Source organism: Squalius cephalus (assembly GCF_949319135.1).
Source record: "Squalius cephalus genome assembly, chromosome: 8".
NCBI classification, from domain to species: domain Eukaryota; kingdom Metazoa; phylum Chordata; class Actinopteri; order Cypriniformes; family Leuciscidae; genus Squalius; species Squalius cephalus.
The window spans coordinates 3,468,583-3,489,183 of NC_137129.1; the positions used below are offsets into that span (position 1 = coordinate 3,468,583).

Sequence of the window (20,601 nt, forward strand, 5' to 3'; positions counted from 1 at the left end):
AAATTGCTCATAACTCTTAGACCGTTTGTCCTAGACTCAAGGACATAAACTCCTTACACCACTGTGATCCATGGCTCAAGGCAGACAAAATGTGTATCTCCAATTTCTATTTAGGCAGGAAAAATTTTCTGCTATGTCGAATTTTGTCCAAAACCTGCAATCACGTGATTCATATCAGTTGATAGATCTTCTCATGCTGAACAACTTTGCCTCAAGAACCACTGCTGTCAATCAATTTGTTCGTTAAATACTAGCGATTATGTTAAAAACCTACTTTTGCAAACTAGATCAGATCAGCGAACTAGATCGCCCGATCAGAACCAAACCAGTGCAGTACAATTCTCTGGACTGTCAAGATCAATAATTGTCAAAAAAAAAGTTGAACTTTACCCTTTGGGTAGCAATAACAGGATCATTTTGAAAATGGGTGTGGCAAAAAAACACTCAAAAGCCTATAAATCCTTAATGAAAACACATACCGGTATGTGAGCATATGTGACATAACATTCTGAACAACATTTTATGGAGATCGGACCATAGGTGGCACTATAACTGTTAAAAAGCTTTAAAAACAATATATTTCATTAGTAAATTGCCTTATCTGCTTAAAGGCCTTGAACCCTGCTAAATGCTGCTTGCAGCTTTAATTATATTAGTCTTTAGTACATTAGTCTTTAGAACAACTGTTTTAAGGAATTAAGGCACCACTATGTATAGTAATTATTATAGTATTAAAAGAGTCTATTCTAACACAGGTCATGTGAAGTCCTGTAAAACCCAGATGTTTGCACAGTTTGCATTACTTTGAAATGCATTACTCGTCACATGATAACATTTGTACTGCAGCATTAAGCAGAAAACAAGACCAGAATCTGACTGACGTGCAGCGACCCGATGGCCTCCGCCTTGCATCATTTCCGAGGAGCTCACATTATTATTGTGCAGCGAATCCTTGTTTTTTTCAGTAAATGTGGAGTATTGTGAATGCACATTATTTATTTCTGTATAATTAACAGTCTGGTTGTATAACAATGTGCAGATGTATTGCTGTGTGCCTAGCCTAATAATACACACTTCAGCCAGCATCACTAGTGATAACAGTGTCGTCTAATTGAGTTAATCTTTTAAACAAGTAACAGTACAGGAAGGTTTGTCAGTCCATATTACAACAGACCACTAATGACTTACAATTATAAACTGATTGCAGAAGCGTTGTGAGAAGCACATGCTCCCTCAGATTTGGGATTTGGGGTAATTCATTTGTATTATTACTAAGTAAAATGGCTGAAAATAAACAAATCATGTCTAAATTTGGTCAGACGAGTCAAATGTTTTGCAGATCAAATGTCTGTCATTTCATTTCATTCCAGATTAGACTATCTAGACCATATATATAATTAAATATATATATATATATATCATGTTAAGTAGAGAGAAAGGGAATGTGATGTATTGGGTTGTAAAAGATAAAATGCTCTGGGCACTTCTTTGAATTGATCTATATTGCATCATAGCAGTGCACATGTGATTATCTGTATGAAACCCACCATAAGGTTTCCTATGTAGGTCAACAAACACTCAGGTGTCTCTTTGGAAGAGTGTGTGTGTGTGTGTGTGTGTCTGCTCTCCAGCCAATGAACCATTACATGCTTTTTTTTCTCTTAGAGAGCGAGACCGTATGAAGTATGTCCTCTCCACAAATATGTGCACACACTCGGTGGAAGGCAGAGTTCACTGTGAATGTAGAAAGAAGTGACAGGGTTACAGGAATACTGCACTGTAACATTATCATCATCACCATCACAGTTTGCTGCTGGCTTCTGTTGCCGTCACCACGTTAGGACCAAGATGCCTGGCATTGAGCGAGCCACAATTCAATGACCTGTCTCCTACAGCTCAGGGGATCATGCTGACCGTTAGTGACCACAGGTCAAAGGTTATCTGAGTCTGTCCTTTAACTGTGTTTTTAGTCCACTATAATGTTTACAGATTTCACTTCCATTGTTTGTGCCATTGGTTTTTTGTGGTAATCAACATTATGTTAAAAGTGCACTTGTATTGAGCCCAGAATATCCTAGTTTACCACATATACAGTGAGCCTGAATTACCTGGAATTGAAGATTTTATTTTAATTTATTTTATTTTATGGATTTTTAGAATAAAGTTGTTTTGAATAAAGTTTGGAGAAGTTCTATGCATGAAACTTCTCTATTAAGGACTTATTAAAGATTAAATAAAGATGAATTTGAAGGCATATTACTCTGTCCATTCTGTCATTAAGCATGCAACAGATGCAAACAGTCAATTTATTCAGTGTTTGGTTAAATTACATAAGGGTGTTATCACAGATTGTGTTGGTATGGCATATTGTAGGTGTTAATGAGACATTGTGATTTTTCGAAACCTGGAAAACAAAGGAAATAAAGTGTCGGGCACACACACACACACCAATAATCACAGGCTTAACAATTCCCTATACAGCGACACAAGTCTATTCTCGGCCACATTCTTCTTTCTTATCGTGTTGTCATTATATCCAATCAAATACACAAGACAGAACTGAAATGAGCAGTGGCGCTTGTGTAGAGTAATGGATCCACAATGTTTCAATCCTGAGAAAGATGGAAACACACAGGCTAGATTGAACGGCCATGAACCCTTTCGTCTCGAGTCATTGACATCTTTCTTACAAATTCAAATATAAAAAGCCTCCTCGACCCATCCACAATCGCTATTCAAACACCTCTTTAGAAATCAATTTGTCTCACTGTTCTGTCTCGTTTGTGATTGTTAATTAAGGAAACTTGCTGCAATTGCGTTGTCGAATTAGACCTCGTCAGCCTTCTGTGCTTGTAATTGTTGCTCTCGATGCTTTATGCTGGTGTAGTAGCCCTTGATTGCCTCTTGCATATGCATTTCACCGTGAATTACTTTCACAACACAAGCAGCTTTTGATCAGGCCAGCGCAAGTGGCGTCTTATCCTGTGTGGCCATTTGCATTCTAATTCCATATTGACTTGATTTCCAAGGTAATTAGAGACACATAGCAGAGCATCCTGGCAGATTCATTCTTTTACTTTTTCTTTTCATTGACATTTCTTTTATTGCGCGAGGGCTCTGTGTCGACGAGCCGTACAGGAAAATTGCGCAAAAGCAAACAGATTCCACGCGCCCCCCTGAAATGATAACATTTTCCCCTCCATCAAATTATCTTGCAAATGAGAAGAAAATGGCACGCTTGTCTTCAATTATGGGAAATGATAGTGGACTGCGTAAAAACAAGCACCTTTCATGGTATGCAAACGCTGCTAATTTGCTGGTAATGACTCCTCTTTAAGCCGAAACTGCATGCAAAACTGCACAGATATGGAAATGACACTGGCGTGCCCATTTTTCCTGGTCCTTTTTAGGGCTGGTGCATCGTGAGCCTCATTGTCTGCACTGCTGTAAGTCTCTAGTGCTGTGTCTGATTTGATTGGGTGATCGACATGGATGTAACCTGGTGACGAAATTTCTCTTTGCAATTGTGTTGAAATCAAGGGGTCAAAGTGTGGCTGGATAGTGGTGGACAAAAAAAACATCTTTCTCCATTGACGGACATTCAAAACTAGGGTTGTGTTCTGACAAATTAAATTATGAAGCAAGCTACATTAAAATTTTAAATTGAATATAATGAGGTAAAATATTAAAGTTGTACTGAATGTCCTTGTATTTTGATGGTTTGGTCAAACTAGTAGGGTCATTAAAAACAAATATCCCCTCTAGACGTCACTTTTTAATGTAGATAAAACATTAAACCAACACAAGGGGGAGCACTGGGGCATTTGGGCAATTACATTTGACATCCAGAAGAAATGTTACTTCCTGTTATTTCAGCTTTTTCATTGACCTTTTCTAATTCTAGTCTTTTTTAACAGGTTATTACATTTGGTTGAAGGAGGTAATTATCCTCACAGCATGGATCCAGGGTTTACTTCCACAAAGATTTGAACAGATGTGTGATGAAACAGAATATCCTGGAAATTATTGTGAAATTAATCTGGTCTTTTTCTAAAGAAAAGAGAATTAAGTGGCTCCCGGGATAGGACACGGTCTTATTGGACTTGAACCTCGGTGGTACGGTGTTTGGTGCTGAAAGAATGTAGCCATTTCATGTTCATCTTTGTGTAAATAGTTAATGAATTGCAGGTGATATGTGTATTTAGTTTGGAATTAATTGAATTTTAATACTCAATCAATTTAGAAAAATTAGATTTTAGAATATTAGCCAAAAGTTAAGAGAATTTCCTTGCTTAAATATCTGTTTTCTCCTGGATACTTGCATTGGAGGTCTGTGTGTGTGTGTTTAGCAGTGGTTTGCATGAGCCTGGAGGCTCAGATCTCTTAAACCTCATGATTCACCCAGTGGGCTTCAAGGCGACTGGTCATTTTGTGTTCAAACATGCCTTGAAGAAACCTCTTTAGGAAGCAGGTGCCCTGCGCTCTGAACCATAACACTTCAGACTAATGCTTTTACCAGCCAATGGTGCCTGTGTGTCACTGTCATCTATGTGAATCACTCAATCACTTTTCCCATGGGTTTTTGAATTGAGTTGTTGTTAGTCTTAGACTGCTTAGGCTATGACAGAAATGGTCATGTTCACAACATCATCTGTGTTGTAAATATAGGATGAAATAGTATTAACATCTGGAAGAATATAAATATTAGTTGTGCTGTGCTTATTCATTTTGTTTTAAAACTGAGTCATGTTTATTTGAATAACAGTATTCCCACACTTTTTGACCAATGGACTTCCATGACATTTTTCGAGCAGATCGTGATTACAAAATATAGTATATTTTTTTCCTACTATGGAAGTCAATGGGACCCAGAAACTGCCTGGTTACTGACATTCTTCTAAATATCTTCCTTTCTGTTCAGCAGAAGAAAGAAATTCATACAGGTTTGAAATAACATGAGGGTGGGTATATGATGACAGAATTTTCATTTTAAAGGGAACTATTCCTTTAACTGTATTTCTGATCAAATAAATAAAGCCATGGTGATCATAATAGGTACATTGTATGGGTCAAAATTATCGATTTTTCTTTTATGCCAAAAATCATTAGGATATTAAGTAAAGAGTGAATGCTCTTTTTTGTGAGTGAATGCAGCACAATCGTGAACATAAATGAACAACAACAAGACGATGTTCTCAATATTTTGATTTTTTTTTTTTTTTTGGCACCCTCAGATTCCAGATTTCAATAGTTGTATCTCGACCAAATATTGTCCTATCCTAACAAACCACACATCAATGGAAAGTTTATTTCAGATGATGAATAAATCTCAATTTCAAAAAATTGACCCATGTGACTGTTTTTTTGGTCCAGGGTCACATTTATTAAAATAATAACAAAGGGGTTGGAAACAACGCAAGGTTGATTTTTGTATGAACTGCTCCTATAAGACATTGTTTTGAATTTCTCCCTTCTCGAAGAATGTTGCGCAGTGATATATGTCTAGCAGTGTTAATTTATTGATTGGTTAGGTTTGAAAAGGCCAGAGAAATGAGCTTAAACGTTGGTTTAGCTGAGTTTTTCCTGCTGTTGTTTGTGAGGGAGTTTAGCAGTGTGAGTCAGAGCTCTCTCACTCCTCAGTCAGAGGATGTTGCCACTCTAAACTGGTTGGTATGCCAGTGTGTAAAAACTAATGGCCACATCTGTCAGGAGCAGGGAAGCAGGGCCAGGATTTACCTGACAGCTCCAAAACTGAGCACAAGCCAAACAAACAGCTTTTTCCATCTGTCACATCACCTCTGACTGTGTGCCGTGGGCCGGGTTCAACTAGTGGACGACACCTTTTTACACCGGGGACAGGAGGAGAGGTGGAGATGGAGGGATGCCAGACTGCTTTTCCCACAGGTGCCAGGGCAGCAGAACGGTGAATGAACAGAGCTCCTGTCTTATCCTATCTGCCTGCGTTAGGAGTAAAATATGACATCCACATCTATAGTGGAGATGAATGCTTGGAGTCAGCATTTTGGGATTTTTTTTCACTCTCTTGCAGGACTCAATGATAGGTGTGAGGCTTGTTCAGGCCTGTTGACAGAACCAACGCTTGCTCAAATGGGCCGGTGCTGAATTTTATATGTTGTTGTCATGCCACATCTTGAGCCCCTTTCACACAGTGTGACGATCCTGGCAAATTGCAGGGAAATTGCCAGAACGTCTTCTGTGTGAACGCAAACACGACCCGGGATTGATGCCGGCATCGATGCCGGGTTGGGGACCTAGTAACATTGGCGTGTTCAATCCCGGAACGCGCGCTGTGTGAACAAAAGCCGTCATCAATGCCGTGTCGTAGTGATGACGCTGAAGCCGGGATCGTTTGCCAGCTGTGAAACGGTACGTAATGCGCTTTGATCGAATCAGAGTAAAAAATGCACAAGAGTGGTTTCTCGAGAGAGAGAAATCGCAGCTCATAAGCAAACTTGAGAAGCTGCTGAGACATTACATGTCACGTCGATGTCACGTGTCTTTACAGGATTTTTACGGGTTGTGTGTGTCTCTGATCCCGGAAAATCACTGGCAGTGTGAATGAACCAAAATCAAACGAACCCGGGTCACTTTATCCGTGTATTTTCCGGAATCTCTGTGTGAAAGGGGCTTTAGTGAACTGCCCAGAAAGCCCTCTGTGAAGGCTGGCTGTGATTGGATAATGACTTGGATTCGAAAATTGGGTTGGTATAGGGTTAAGGTTTGGGTTTGGTTTGGATTAGATTGAATTGCTTGGAATTATTCATATTGATTTTTTATTTTATTTTGAAACTATTTTCACTTAGCAATTGCTAGTAAATTTCACAAACAATTACAAAGAAACAGTATGTAAAGATCCATTCACTTTAACGATAACTATAAAGTTTTAATAATCATTCTAATTAAATTTTTTTCCAGCTGAATTTTGACAGCCAATTTTAATCCACCCGAATTTAAAGAGTTCGAGCATTTAAAGGTGTAGATGACAAAACTGCAGTGCATGCGTTGGTGTGGACGCTAATATAATTGTTGCCATACGTATCTTTATAGTTCTCGTTGTTGGTGTGAACGGGTCTTCACACATTGCATTACATGTGATATTTTAATGAAATAATGAAATGGTATTTACTTGTAAAACATTCTACAATTTTTTTTTAATATATTTACAACTTTGTCAGGATCAAATAAAGTGTTACCAAATATTGGCTAATTAGTTAAAGCAAGTTAAGCTATCAGGCTAATCTTTATGGCATTCTGAAATATCAGGATAAAGCATTTATGCATTTTGACATTTATGCATCATGCTTTCACAATCTTTTCTCACATGCATCTGTCTTGGTGCTATAGGCTTATCTGTAAGACGTTGTTGATGTTGCTGAAATTATAATTATGTTCCCCATAAAATATAATATTTTTAATACTTTATCTTTAGGCTTCAGATGAACTGCCTTGAACATACATGGGTTAATGTCATGTGTTCATGAGTGTCAAGTGTATAATATACAGCTATTATGGCAAAATATTATACAAAAAATATATTTAAAGTTGTGAAGTAATGGAAATATGAACATGTTTTCTTCTATATTGTGACGTACATCTGATTGAAATGAATTATCGGAAAAAAATGTAAGGCGGGAACTTGGTTCTATCCATGGGTTTTTGAACGGAGGCAGGTCTGAATGCAAGTTTGCAGTCAGTAAGAATACATCGTTTATGAGGACAAAATGATTGGAGAAGTCTGGCATACGTCATAAAAAAACATGCATAGGTGATTCATTCACAAAAAGATCAATAACATGCATTTACAAAATGAGTTTTTGTTTCGTATCGACTTTGTGCATTTTTAAAGAAACACAAAATAGCACAAAACGACTATAGTAAATAAATGCACAATGCTTGCATGAATAAACAAACAAACAAATTAATTAAATTATTAGGATTTTTTCCCCTTCTTTCAGGTCAGTTAAAGTAAAAACCTTTGTTGTTGAGCCTTTGTGTTGTCTTTTAGACTGAACTACGAAATCTGAATAGTGAGAGTTGCATCACATATAACATTTCTTCAGACGCTGGGTGTAATTTCCTGAAGGACCCTCACTGCTCCCATTCTTGAGGCTTGAAATGCCTCTTGAAACTTCAATATATAGAGTGAACACCTTGGGTCATAGCACTTCAAGTTTTGCACAATGTGACACAGCAATTATCACATGCTGAGTATGATAAAGCAGTTCTCCATGAATTTGTAATGGAGCCACATGTTGTTGAACAGTGCCTCGATTAGAGCGCAGCTGTACAGAAAGTGACGGGAGGATTGTGACTGTTCACCCATGAGCACAATCTCTAGGTTATTCATGGTGCTCATACATCACACAGATTTGTGCCATGGACATCCACCAGTGCAGTTTTGGACTGGACTTTGGTTTGCAAGGCTTTCCTGTAAGTTCATTTGGGAGTAGAGCATCCAAGCAAATTGCATGCATGACAAGTTGACTAGTGACATGCATGCCTACAGTACATATACAATATTGTATGTTATTTTTTTCCCATAAAATATTATATTTTTAATCTTTATCTTTAGGCTTCAGATGAACTGCCTTGAACATGCATGAGGGATATAAGTAAATACATGTTTCAATACAAGTTTCCCAACTTGTCTGAGGTTTTAGTGCAACCTCTATGGCAGCAGAATTTAGGTATAAAACTACAGGGACCATGCATCCATCCATCCATCCATCCATCCATCCATCCATCCATCCATCCATCCATCCACTCTTCCATGCACTCATCCATTCTTCCATGCACTCATTCATGCACTCATCCATCCACTCTTCCATCCATCCATCCATCCATCCATCCATCCATCCATCCATCCATCCATCCATCCATCCATCCATCCATCCATCCATCCATCCATCCATCCATCCATCCATCCATCCATCCATCCATCCATCCATCCATCCATCCATCCATCCATCCATCCATCCATCCATCCATCCATCCATCCATCGTGTTCATGAGTGTCAAGTGTATAATATACAGCTATTATGGCAAAATATTATATATAAAAAAAACAACTAGTGACATGCATGCCAACAGTACATATACAATATTGTGTAAAACACATTTCATTTTCAAATGTTTGATTTTATGATTTTATTGCATGCATAAAACAGCTGTAATGCAATTCAATCAGTAGAACTGTATAATCCTTGCAAATATTGATGTAAACTTGGATCTACATTCATCACATTGAAGTAAAAATGAAGAATCAGTTCACATATTTATTGCATAACTTCACATAAATTCACATAACTTGTCGTTCTCTCTTACCTCTAATGCAAATTCCATGCTAATGATCTTCCCTCAGGTGAAATTTTACCCGAGTTGAATGAAGTTGCTCATATTTTCATAAAAATATGTACATCTGATAAACCATATATTTTACACATACACACACACACACACACACACACACACACACACACACAAAGACATAATTAATATTAATTGCATTTATGCATTTTATGGCAGGCCCATTTATTCAAGGCGGTGCTTTGTGTTTATGCATCAAAAGGCCTGTGTTTAGACTTGCATCGTGAAAACTGTTTTGTGACCTTTTCTTCGTGCATTATTTGTAGTGCTCCACGGCGTCAGGGACCGGCTGTTAGCATGTTCTGTTTGCCTCTACTGTACTAGTATTCAGTCTGTAGATCATACCCTCAAACACCAGTGTTATTGTACTCAAACATGAGGGCAACAGTCCAGAGAAGCACTATATTTCCCTTTATGAGTGCACTTTATCATTCATTAGACAAAAAGAAGCACTGTTGATGGAAATTTTCTCACCATTTCTTTTCACATAAAGTGGAAATTATGGCAGCTGTAGTCTTTTTTTTTATGTTGTAATGTCTCGTATGCATGTACTGAGGAGATGAAGAGTGGCTCACCTCAATTGAGCGGAACAAAACAGACAGGGTTAAGGACCTGAGGAGCTGCGGGATTTCATTTCAGGGCTGTTTGAAGAAGCTGTTTTAAATTTGAAATAAATCACTTTACCCGGACTCTTCGGGAGACTGAGCATGGAGGGCAATGAGTGTAAAAACCCTGCCTTGTCAAACTCTTCTAAAATCAAGGTCTGGGACGGTGCATCCTTCTCTTGGGCTTTCTCTGGAAAATACTTGATTCAGAATGCAAGTCAGCGCCGTGATCAAATCCCCCGTGATTTGTCTCGTTGGTTTCTGCTTTGTTCCATCAGTTGTTTTTCACACATTTGTTTACTCATTTTTTATTACTTCAGCAAAGCTAAATAAAGATTTCAGCAGATGTGATGTGAGTTTGCTACGAGCACAGAGGTGTTTAGAGATGCGGATAGTTCTGTGCTGACAGAGTCTTTCATATAAACCATAATTATAGCGGATAATGAAAATTGATATCGTTGCAACTGGATAGACGCCATTCAAACGGCTGAAGTTAACTTGTTTAATGCATATTTTATTTCCATTTCTTTTGAGATCAGACTGTATCCGGGCGGACCCCCTGTTGTACTTCTGTGGAAGTCCCTAGGAGTCACGGACCCTCTTTTGAAGATCCGGTTTATTTCCCTGGATCTACTGAAGCTCAGAACTTGTCATTTGTTTGTTTGCGAGTTGATGAATGTCTCCCAACCGCCTCCGTGTTCAGTCTGGGGAGCTAATGCTACACGAGCTGAGATGTTAACCTGGTTTCTTCTTCTCTTGAGAGATCATCCCTAGCTTTCATGTGTCATATCTCTGTGTATCCACTGCCTTTTGGGAGACCGAAGTCACATTTGCCTTGATCTCTGATCAAGGATTGAGATAGATGAAGCTTGGGCACAAAACGTACTGTGGCCGTGTTAAGAGGTTAATTAGATGAGAACGTCTCCGCATGCTGTATTATGTTTTCTATTCTGTTCCTCTATCAGAAGATAAATGCCAATGTTCCCTGCTTGTTCTTTTGGTGATACAGGATCATTAGAGCAGATATTAGCTGTGCTTTTACCATGGGTGCAGGGTGTTCTGGGACAGAAATGCATTGTGCCTCTTTAGGTGTGTCTCTCTGACAGAACATGCCCTACATTCACTGTCTATGGAGCAAAATATCACCTAAACATGTTTGTTTGTTAAAAAAAAAAAAAATTGGTGTCATAAGATTTGAAGGGAACAATTTTTCATGTGAATCAGATAATCTTTTTTTCCTTGCAATAACTGATTCATTTAATGGACTTTTTTTCTTTTATATACAATATATTATGGAGTAAGAATGGCAATAACACTATTGGAGGTTGTTTCCTCCACAGAATGTAACAATTTAAAAGATCATTTACATTTTTTTTCTTGCAAATGTGAGTTTATATCTCACAGTTCTGACTTCTTTTCTCAGAATTGTAAGATATAAACTTGCAATTGTGGGTTATAAAGTCAGAAACCTGTAATTCTGACTTGTTTTCTTGCAATTGCAAGTTTAAGTCTCAAATTGTATTTTATTTTATTTTATATAGTCCCCAAAATAAATTGGATGTTAAAAACTAAGACTGTCAGTTGTTTTAGTGCTCGTGACATTAGACATTATAATGTACAGTATGAAAAATTTCTATTATTTTGAGATTTAAATGTGATCTAAATGTTACAAAGAAATTATGAACACATGCAAAAACAAGAGAGAACCAGATAAACATTAATAACTGATTATGTTTTTTTTTTTTGCATAGTAAAATAAAACCTGTAGCATTTTTTACCTAATCATTTTGTCAGATAAATACCTTAACCAAGTTTCGTGTTTTGTTCTTCCCTTACATTTAAAATATAAAGCATTTTCCTCAAATTGTATGGCTTAATCAAACTTGTAGGGTCATTAGAAACAAATATCCCCTCTGGACATCACTTTTGGCCACTACTGTATATATCCAATATGAAATGAAACCACTTCATTAAAAAAAATGATGTAATATTGGGCGATAACCAATAATGCAAATCCCTATATGTATTTTTAAAAGATTCAGTGTGAGTTTGAGTTTCATATTTGCAGTTATAGGAGGGAGTGCATGATTTGCAACATAAATATGCCAAATTAAAGGACAACAAGTAGCCTTTTATCAGTTGAGCAACTTGCCAGTATATTGAATTTAGAACTAAATTATGATTTAAAGCAAATTTAATGACAAACTCCATGGGTTGCATTGCACCAGAAAACCTCTCAAACTTTGAAATCAAAACAAAATGAATATGGCATGCATATTGAAAGTACAGGTGTTGAGTTAAAGCGTGATCTCCCCTGTGGCTCACGATGTGCTGACATCAGCGTTCCAGCTGTTTCCAGAGGTGAGAGGGCTAAACATCACGCTGACTTTCAGAGCTTTAGAAGTCAATGGCGTGTTTATTTATTCATTTATTTTCGGCCTTTCAAGTCTGTCATGATTGAAAGACTTATGTGTTTACTGCAAATGTACTTTGCGGTCGAAAGAGTCAGAGAGCGAAAAAAGCGTCATGATTTAATATACTAATTATCTCTGTCAGCTAATTAGAATTTAGCATTTTGCTGGTGTAAATAGTGAGCGACGTGAGCACCTCGGCCGCTGCGGGGAAGAAGCTGACGTCAAGCTGAGAGCTTCGCCATTCACACGCCGGCTTCAGCCTCATTAATTACGCTCAGTAAGAGTTCAGATGCCGTGCTAATGACTGAGAGTGGCTCTGAATGAAATCAAGCACACAAGACGGCTCCTTTATTTCCCTTATCCCTGAGAGCTCTTTTTATGCATTGAAAACCTTGACTCTAATGGATTTCATACTGTACTGTTCATGCTGTCATGACATGTGTGTGTTTTGTGGGTCTCATGTTCTCTTGACATGTTTCTCATCAACATTTATAATAAGTAAAATCAAAGATTAGAGGCGATGGATCCCTGACCTTTTCATGATTGTATATCAGGGCCGTGTCTTCTGAAAGGCAGAAGCGAAGTCTCTTTCTCTGCATTTTTGTATTATGTAAATTCATGTCCCAGTTCCATTTGTTGTTTACATGGTTTCTGGGTTAAGGCGAAATCGTTCAAAAATGTGGTGTCAGTAAAATGATTATTTAAGTCTCTTATATGCTCACCAAGCCTGCCCAAAATATACAGTAAAAAAGGAAACATTGTGAAACATTATTACAATTCAATATAGCTCTTTTCTATTTGAATATATTGTAGATTATTCCTGTGATCAAAGCTGAATTTTCAGCATCATTACTCCAGTCTTCAGTGCCACATGATCCTTCAGAAATCATTCTAATATGATGAAGAAACATTTCTGATTATTATCAATGTTGAAAACAGTTGTGCTGCTCAGTATGTTTGTGGAAAACATTTTTTTTTTTTTTTCAGGGCTCTAAAGTTCAAAATAACAGTGTTTTTTTTTTTTTAAATGAAAGTCTGTGATTGTGTAAAAATCGTTACTGTGACTTTTAATCAATGTAATGCATCCTTGCGGAATATAAGTATTAATTAAGACCATTATTCTGCAACTGACCAATCAGAATCAAGTATCGCAGAGTGTAATAACCACATACTGAGGCTATATTTCATTCTCACATTCTCTTATTTTCATTCTTCGAGATCTTTGCACCATGATGCATGGTTGTGGAGTGCATGAAACATTTTCTTATCTGCTTCTACCAAATGCATCTTAATTTGACATTTTCAAGGAGCAACGTTTTTGGATATAAACAAATGAAATATTTTAATTAGGGACAGAGCTCCCTTAAAGGGTAACTCTCGCCAAAATGCAACCTAGGGTCTTTTTGTTAATCTACTTAAGGCAAACTTTCATTTAAAAGCATAATTAGAATGGAAACGCCACTTTTAAGTTTGACTGTATTTTCGTTTTAGGTTAAATGCCTTGTGAATGGGAGTGAATGGGGCTCGTCTATGATAGCATCAAAAATCGCTATTTTTAAAACACTAAGAAGGCTCGACACAACATGAAACTTTGCTGGAAGTATCACCAGGGGCTCTACACATGAACTCGATTAAAAGTACAGACTTATTTGTTTGTTCATATAATTCTATTGGGAAACATTTCATGAGAAACGTTCAGTGTATTTTTTTTTGTAAAAAAAGTTTTTCATTCCGTGTTCCTGGCAGAAGAAGAGAGAAGCTTGTTTGTGAGAGCATCATGTGTCACTGTGATTCCTCTGAAGGCCAAACAGCACATTCTTCTTCAGCTGATGCTCGTGACCCCCAGGTGACCCCTGTGAGGGCCAGTCCCTCTTTCCTTCCCTTTCTCCCCTGTGTACAGACTACCTTCAAACAGAACAACAACTCCAGCTCGCTTCAAAGTGGCCTTTTTGTCTCTCTAGCATATGGCGCTTGTTGTTTGAAGTCTTAAATGTCTTGTCATTTAGGATAGAATGCAAATGCACTGAAGTGCCAGACTAGACATGCATGTGTGGGTGATTCCTTATGTAATATGTCCATCTGGAGAATCAGTCTTAATGTTTTGATATGTTAAAAGCAAATGATTATTACATTTCATAAAGGCTGAAACGACTCTGAACTGTAAACTACATTTACAGTAAATTGCAAGATTGTAAGTACTCACTTAAAAATGTTGGGTTAAACATAACCCAACAAATAACCCAATTATGGGTTGGTATAGCACCTTCCCAACTGTGGGTTATTTTAACCCGATGCATTGGGTTAAACTTTAGTTGGGTTAAAATAACCCAACAGTTGAGTTAAATATTTATTTTTATTTCTGGAAATTACCAAACGATTTAAAAAAATGACCCAATATTTTTGGAAAATAACCCAACATATTGACCCAATATGTGTAACCCAACGGTTGGGTTAAACAAATAACCCAATTACTAGTTCACCTGTAAATTAAAATATTGTCATCATATACTCAACCCTATGTTGTTTTTCTCCCGTCAAACACAAAAGGAGATTTTAGGCAGTATGTCCGAGCTTTTGTGAGTACTAAAGTAAGTTTAGACCTTGGCGTAATAGTAAAAGAGAGATAGAGAGAAGGCAGATGCTCACATACAGTAGGCTATACCACCCTAGCAAACTCAACATTACATTAACATTAGTGGATGGTTCTCGTTGGTGAACCAGCTCCTAAAAATGTGCTTTAGTGGTTTAATTTTTTAGAACCGAAAACTAATATTCCCAGAACATTATGGATGAGTGAATGCATAGGTATGTACAGTATGCTTCATTTATTGCTATAGCCCATTTTCTGCTGAAAGCCCTGAACGTTTAACTTATGTTTAAGTATCTTAAGAGCCTGAGGCAGAAAATCCCTTGTTAAGACAAGCTTTTCTTTCAGGGGTCTTAATAGGGGATTAGAGGAATCCTCTGGCCAGAGCATGCATCTGAATTTAATCCACCTTGTAAGATTGCCTTTAATTGTCATAACCTGACAGAACGGAACAACAGAGACTAATGCGAAGCCCTAAATTAGCCATAGAGAATTAAAATATGTCAACCTGGTGTAGCAAGGATCTGCATCCTTACATATAAATTCTGAATAAAGTGGACAAAATGGACCTGATTGGTCTGAGAAGGCTCTTCCCACATCAGAATTACAAGAATACACTGGAGATTGTCATGAAATAAGCAGATAAATGCTGAGGAATACATTATATGTTTTCATTTATTTTAATCCTTTTGTGTGTGTGTTTTTTTTTTTTTTTCTTGGCTGCTGAAGAATTAATTGGAATATTTTAACGTGAGGCCGGACTCTGAAGGATTCTCCTTCGTTCGAGCCCAGCGTGTGCCAGATATTTAACCCATTAACCTTTTCTTTTGATTGGAGAGGAGTGCTGCGGCTCCATAAAAATACCATTGCTGAGTTATCTTCTCTCTAAACATTAAATGACCAAAATTACCTCGGTTGGACAGCTATGATAATGCACTTCACTGTGATGAATAAAACGCCATCTTAGATGGAGTGGATGGAAAGAGAGCGAGATAGAGAGCAAGTTAGATTACACGATGAGAGGTCTGCTGTGGTTTTAAACGCACTTGACGGTCTGGTAGAATAAAAAACATCTTTGAAGTTTTTTTCTTGGTGTCATAATCTTATGTTCATACACTTGTAGATTTGAATCTTTAAAAAATAAGTTGTTTTTTAACAGCAACATGGACTTCAATGCCCTTTGCTCATATGCACATGCTTGTTTTAATGCTGTGCTGTGTGTGCTGGGAGACTTTCTGTCGTGCGCTTCAAGCTAGCGGCTTCACTTTGAACTGGTGTAATGATGTCATGCTTCATCTAATGAGTCATTTTATGCTGACATATTCGAACTCCACAGTGTCACTTCTAATGAGTTTCATAAACATTTGCTTTGAAATTTTAATTGAATAACCCTGTCATTTTGCAAATGTGATATGGACATATATTTTTGTAATTCCAAAATCATCTCAACCCTTTTGAAGCACCTTAGGCATGTGCAAAACCACTTTATCTGAATATTTAAAAATGCATTTCATTTGAACCTTTAAATGTCTCTACAAGAGATCTGCAAAACCAAGCTTTTATCCTCCTTCTGTGACCAACTATAAAGTGACAGAGCTGATAAAACTTTGTGCTATTAATGTTTAAAAATTATGGTTTGCATACTCTGATGAGCACAGTTTTTCATACAAAAAATATTGCATGAAAGAATTATTTTTTTCCTCCAGTCCATTGATTACACAAAATCGTTAGCCAAGACGGTACGTTTTTTAAATGAAAGTCCTGGAAGTCCTGATTGTCCATGACCCCCATATGATCACTAGGCTTTTTCCTAGTGCCTGACACTTTCTTTTTATAGACTTTGTTCTCTCCAGACACAAACTAAATACTTGTTTTTAGGTAAAATCATGCCTTGACAGGGAATGGATTGACATCCTGGTATTTTTGCATAATCTGTCCAAGCTGTGATCAGCACAAGCAATCGATACATTGGGAACTAAGCTAAACCGGAACTTGGTTTGGTTTGTAGCTTGTGTGATGAATCCGATTCTCCTTAAAGCATTTACTCCGAGACAGTGAATAGATTCCTGAGATAAAGGTCTAAGACACATTAACTGTAGAGAGCTTAAAGGATCCTGTCTAAGGTAGAGGGAGGGAGGTGCAGATTTCAAGGGTGTCCAATGATCCATGCAAGACTCTGTTTGCACCCAGTCATTTACTCATTTCCACAGGTATAGATGACAGAAACGGTCTCCCATTTGCTCATTTTAGACTTTGCTGGCAGTGCAGTCAGTGAAATCACTATCATTAGCTCAAATCTCCTCTACTTGTCCTTCCTCTCGTGTTACTGGAGGTTTAATCGCATGCATGGAGCTCAAAGGCCTGAAACCACATTGGACATTTTTCCTGTTTAAGTTTCAATTTGTAAACATTTTAAGGAAAAAAAAAGAAAGAAAAAAAAAAAGATATTGGAAATGAATAAGATCTGCACTTTTTATGTGTTGCTTTTCATACATTTTCTTAAATGCTGAATCACATGATTATCAAGTTTTCATGAAGCTCAAGTGCTTCTGTCATTCAACACAACAGAGAGCCAAACAAATAATAATATCTTTTTTTTTTTCTGTTCAGTTTTTCATTTTTATGCTGATAGTATCATTTGTGATTTTGTGTTAAAGCATTCTGGTCTCAGACTTTTGGTCCCCCATATACGTACTGTATATATTAATATGACTTATTATTTGTATTAATGTTTATTGTTATTAATAATAAGGTTACACATTATTATTATTATTATTATATAATATAGTATGTGTTTTTGTTACGGTATAATTAAAAATTTAAATACTGAGTAATATTAATTAACAACACTATAGGGTTAGGAATAGGGATTGGTTTAGGTTTAGTTGCATGTAATTATACATCATTTACTGTCATTAGTACGTGTAACAGATGTGGCAAGGACACTGTAAAACAAACTGTACCAATGATAATATAGTAATAACATTATTATTTATGTTAAATTATTATTTACAAATACATTTTTGATATTTTTTCCCATAGATTTGTAAATATATCAGATCAGGTGATGGCAGCTTATACTGAATAATTAACGATTCCATGATGAGCTGAAGCAAATATATCTTAGTATAACTATGTATAATATAAGTCAAATTTACATTCAATGTTTTAGGGCTTTTTTCACAGCTGCTCAAAAAAAAAAAAAAAAAAAAAAAAATCTAAAATCAAAAGTACAATCAAGTGCAGACAAAGGTTTTCGGCTGATATGTTCCCCACTTTTTAAAGCTAAGAATGTGTGTGTGTGTGTGTGTGTGTGTGTGTGTGTGTGTGTGTGTGTGTTAGGACTGCAGATGCGAAGGGCTGAGAGAGGACTGATATAGAGTGAAACAGTGCACTTCTCTTGGCAGAATCACATAAGTTGGATTTGTGGCTTTTTCCCCTTTCCTCACACAGTGCTCTTCAGATGGGATTATTTGTGACATGTGGGCCATCTCTCCGCTGAGGCTGGCTCTCATTAAATAGGGACCTTGGGTACGTAACCATGGAGAAGATGGGACCGAGTCTGACCGGTCTCGGCTCCTGGGACCGGTCATGAAGCGCTGCGCTCGAGACAGCCGGTTACCCAGGCAACACAGAGACCCTTTCCACTTGCAGTGTGAATCCAAGAGAAAAACAGATATTAAAGTGTCAGCGTGTTTGTTGGGACGAGGCCCATCTGCATCTGCACTGTGACTGTTTTTAGGGATGCACAATATATCGCTGCCATATTGGTTATTGGCCAATATAACCTTTTTGTATTGTGATCTATTTTTTATATTTAAAGTCACCATGAAATCAAAATGATTACATATATATGTATGTACAGGTGCTGGTCATATAATTAGAATATCATCAAAAAGTTGATTTATTTCAGTAATTCCATTAAAAAAGTGAAACTTGTATATTATATAGACTCATTAAATGCAAAGTGAGATATTTGAAGCCTTTATTTGTTATAATTTTGATGATTATGGCTTACAGCTTGTGAAAACCACAAAATCTCAGAAAATTAGAATATTACATGAAATCACACAGTAATTACACAGTGATACCATGGTCATTGAACCAGGTTTTGGTTATTTTGGCAGTGTGGGCCGGTACAAATCCTGCTGGAAAATGAAGTCAGCATCTCCATAAAGCTTGTCTGCTGAAGGAAGCATGAAGTGCTCTGGAAATGTCCTGGTAGACGGCTGCGTTGAGTGGACAGCACAGTGGACCAACACCAGCCGATGACATGGCTCCCCAAACCAACACAGACTGTGGAAACTTCACACTGGACTTCAAGCATCTTGGATTGTGTGCCTCTCCATTCTTCCTCCAGACTCTGGGACCTTGGTTTCCAAATGAGATGCAAAATTTGCTCTCATCAGAAAAGAGGACTTTGGTCCACTGTGCTTTATTAAATCCAGAGTCAACGCAGACGTCGACCAGGACATTTCCAGAGCACTTCATGCTTCCTTCATTCTCCAGCAGGATTTGCACCGGCCCACACTGCCAAAAGAACCAAAACCTGGTTCAATGACCATGGCATCACTGTGTAATTACTGTGTGATTTCATGGAATATTCTAATTTTCTGAGATTTTGATTTTGTGGTTTTCACAAGCTGTAAGCCATAATCATCAAAATTATAACAAATAAAGGCTTGAAATATCTCACTTTGCATGTAATGAGTCTATATAATATACAAGTTTCACTTTTTTAACGGAATTACTGAAATAAATCAACTTTTTGATGATATTCTAATTATATGACCAGCACCTGTATATGTATATGTATATGTATATGTATATGTATATATATATATATATATATATATATATATATATATATATATATATATATATATATAGTTTTTTTATGGAATATTGCAGTATTTATTATAAATTATTTACCGTTGAGTTTCAGGCATGCAAACTTTGGAAAAATAACATTTATGGCTCTCAGACAGGTATATTCTATGCAATTGTGTTGATAGAAAAAAACTAGATACATTTCTAGTTTCAACATTCTGTGTTCTTCAGACATTCCTCTTTAAAAGAAAAAAGTTTCAGTTGTACGCAAAGTGACCCGCACTTTGTTTTTAACGACTAAATATGTGTACAATTGGCCATTTTACTCATGGAGCCGCATTAAGATCTCCACATCTCTGGGCTTGAACCATATTGGGCCTTTAGAATGAAGATACCAAAATAAATGTTTGTTAAGAACCAGAATCTAAAAGGATATTTATTAAGATATCTTTAATATTTCTTGAGTTACAGGCGTGCAAACTTGGGGGGAAAAACACAATAATGATTTTTGCCATTTTCTTAATTTTTTTTTCAACTTTCACCGTTGGCATATAATGCAACAAATATTGCTAAAGTCAACAGATTTAACTAAGAGACCTACCAATCTCTGTGTGAAAATAAAATAATGATGCTGCCGTCTTTCTAAAGTCATTTGGCTCCAAATCGCAGGTGAAAATTGTCATTTTGACTCTCCTCTACAAAATTCTGAATTACCCAGTAAATATACATCCATGGCATTTAATATTTTGGCTTCTTCATTTATGTATTTGTTTCACCA

General features: G+C 36.9%; 1 long non-coding RNA gene across 2 annotated transcripts in view; it reads left to right on the forward strand.

Annotated features, from left to right (window-relative positions):
- Positions 1-18,623, forward strand: part of LOC307162747 — a 54,905-nt gene extending 36,282 nt beyond the window's left edge. The window contains exon 3 of one of the 2 annotated variants that reach the window (XR_013821974.1): positions 18,447-18,623. This is a non-coding gene — a long non-coding RNA (uncharacterized lncRNA). Of the gene's footprint in view, positions 1-10,531; positions 10,570-18,446 lie in introns of those variants that run through there. The other variant, XR_013821975.1, reaches the window with a different exon arrangement.
- Positions 18,624-20,601: the final 1,978 nt, after the last annotated feature.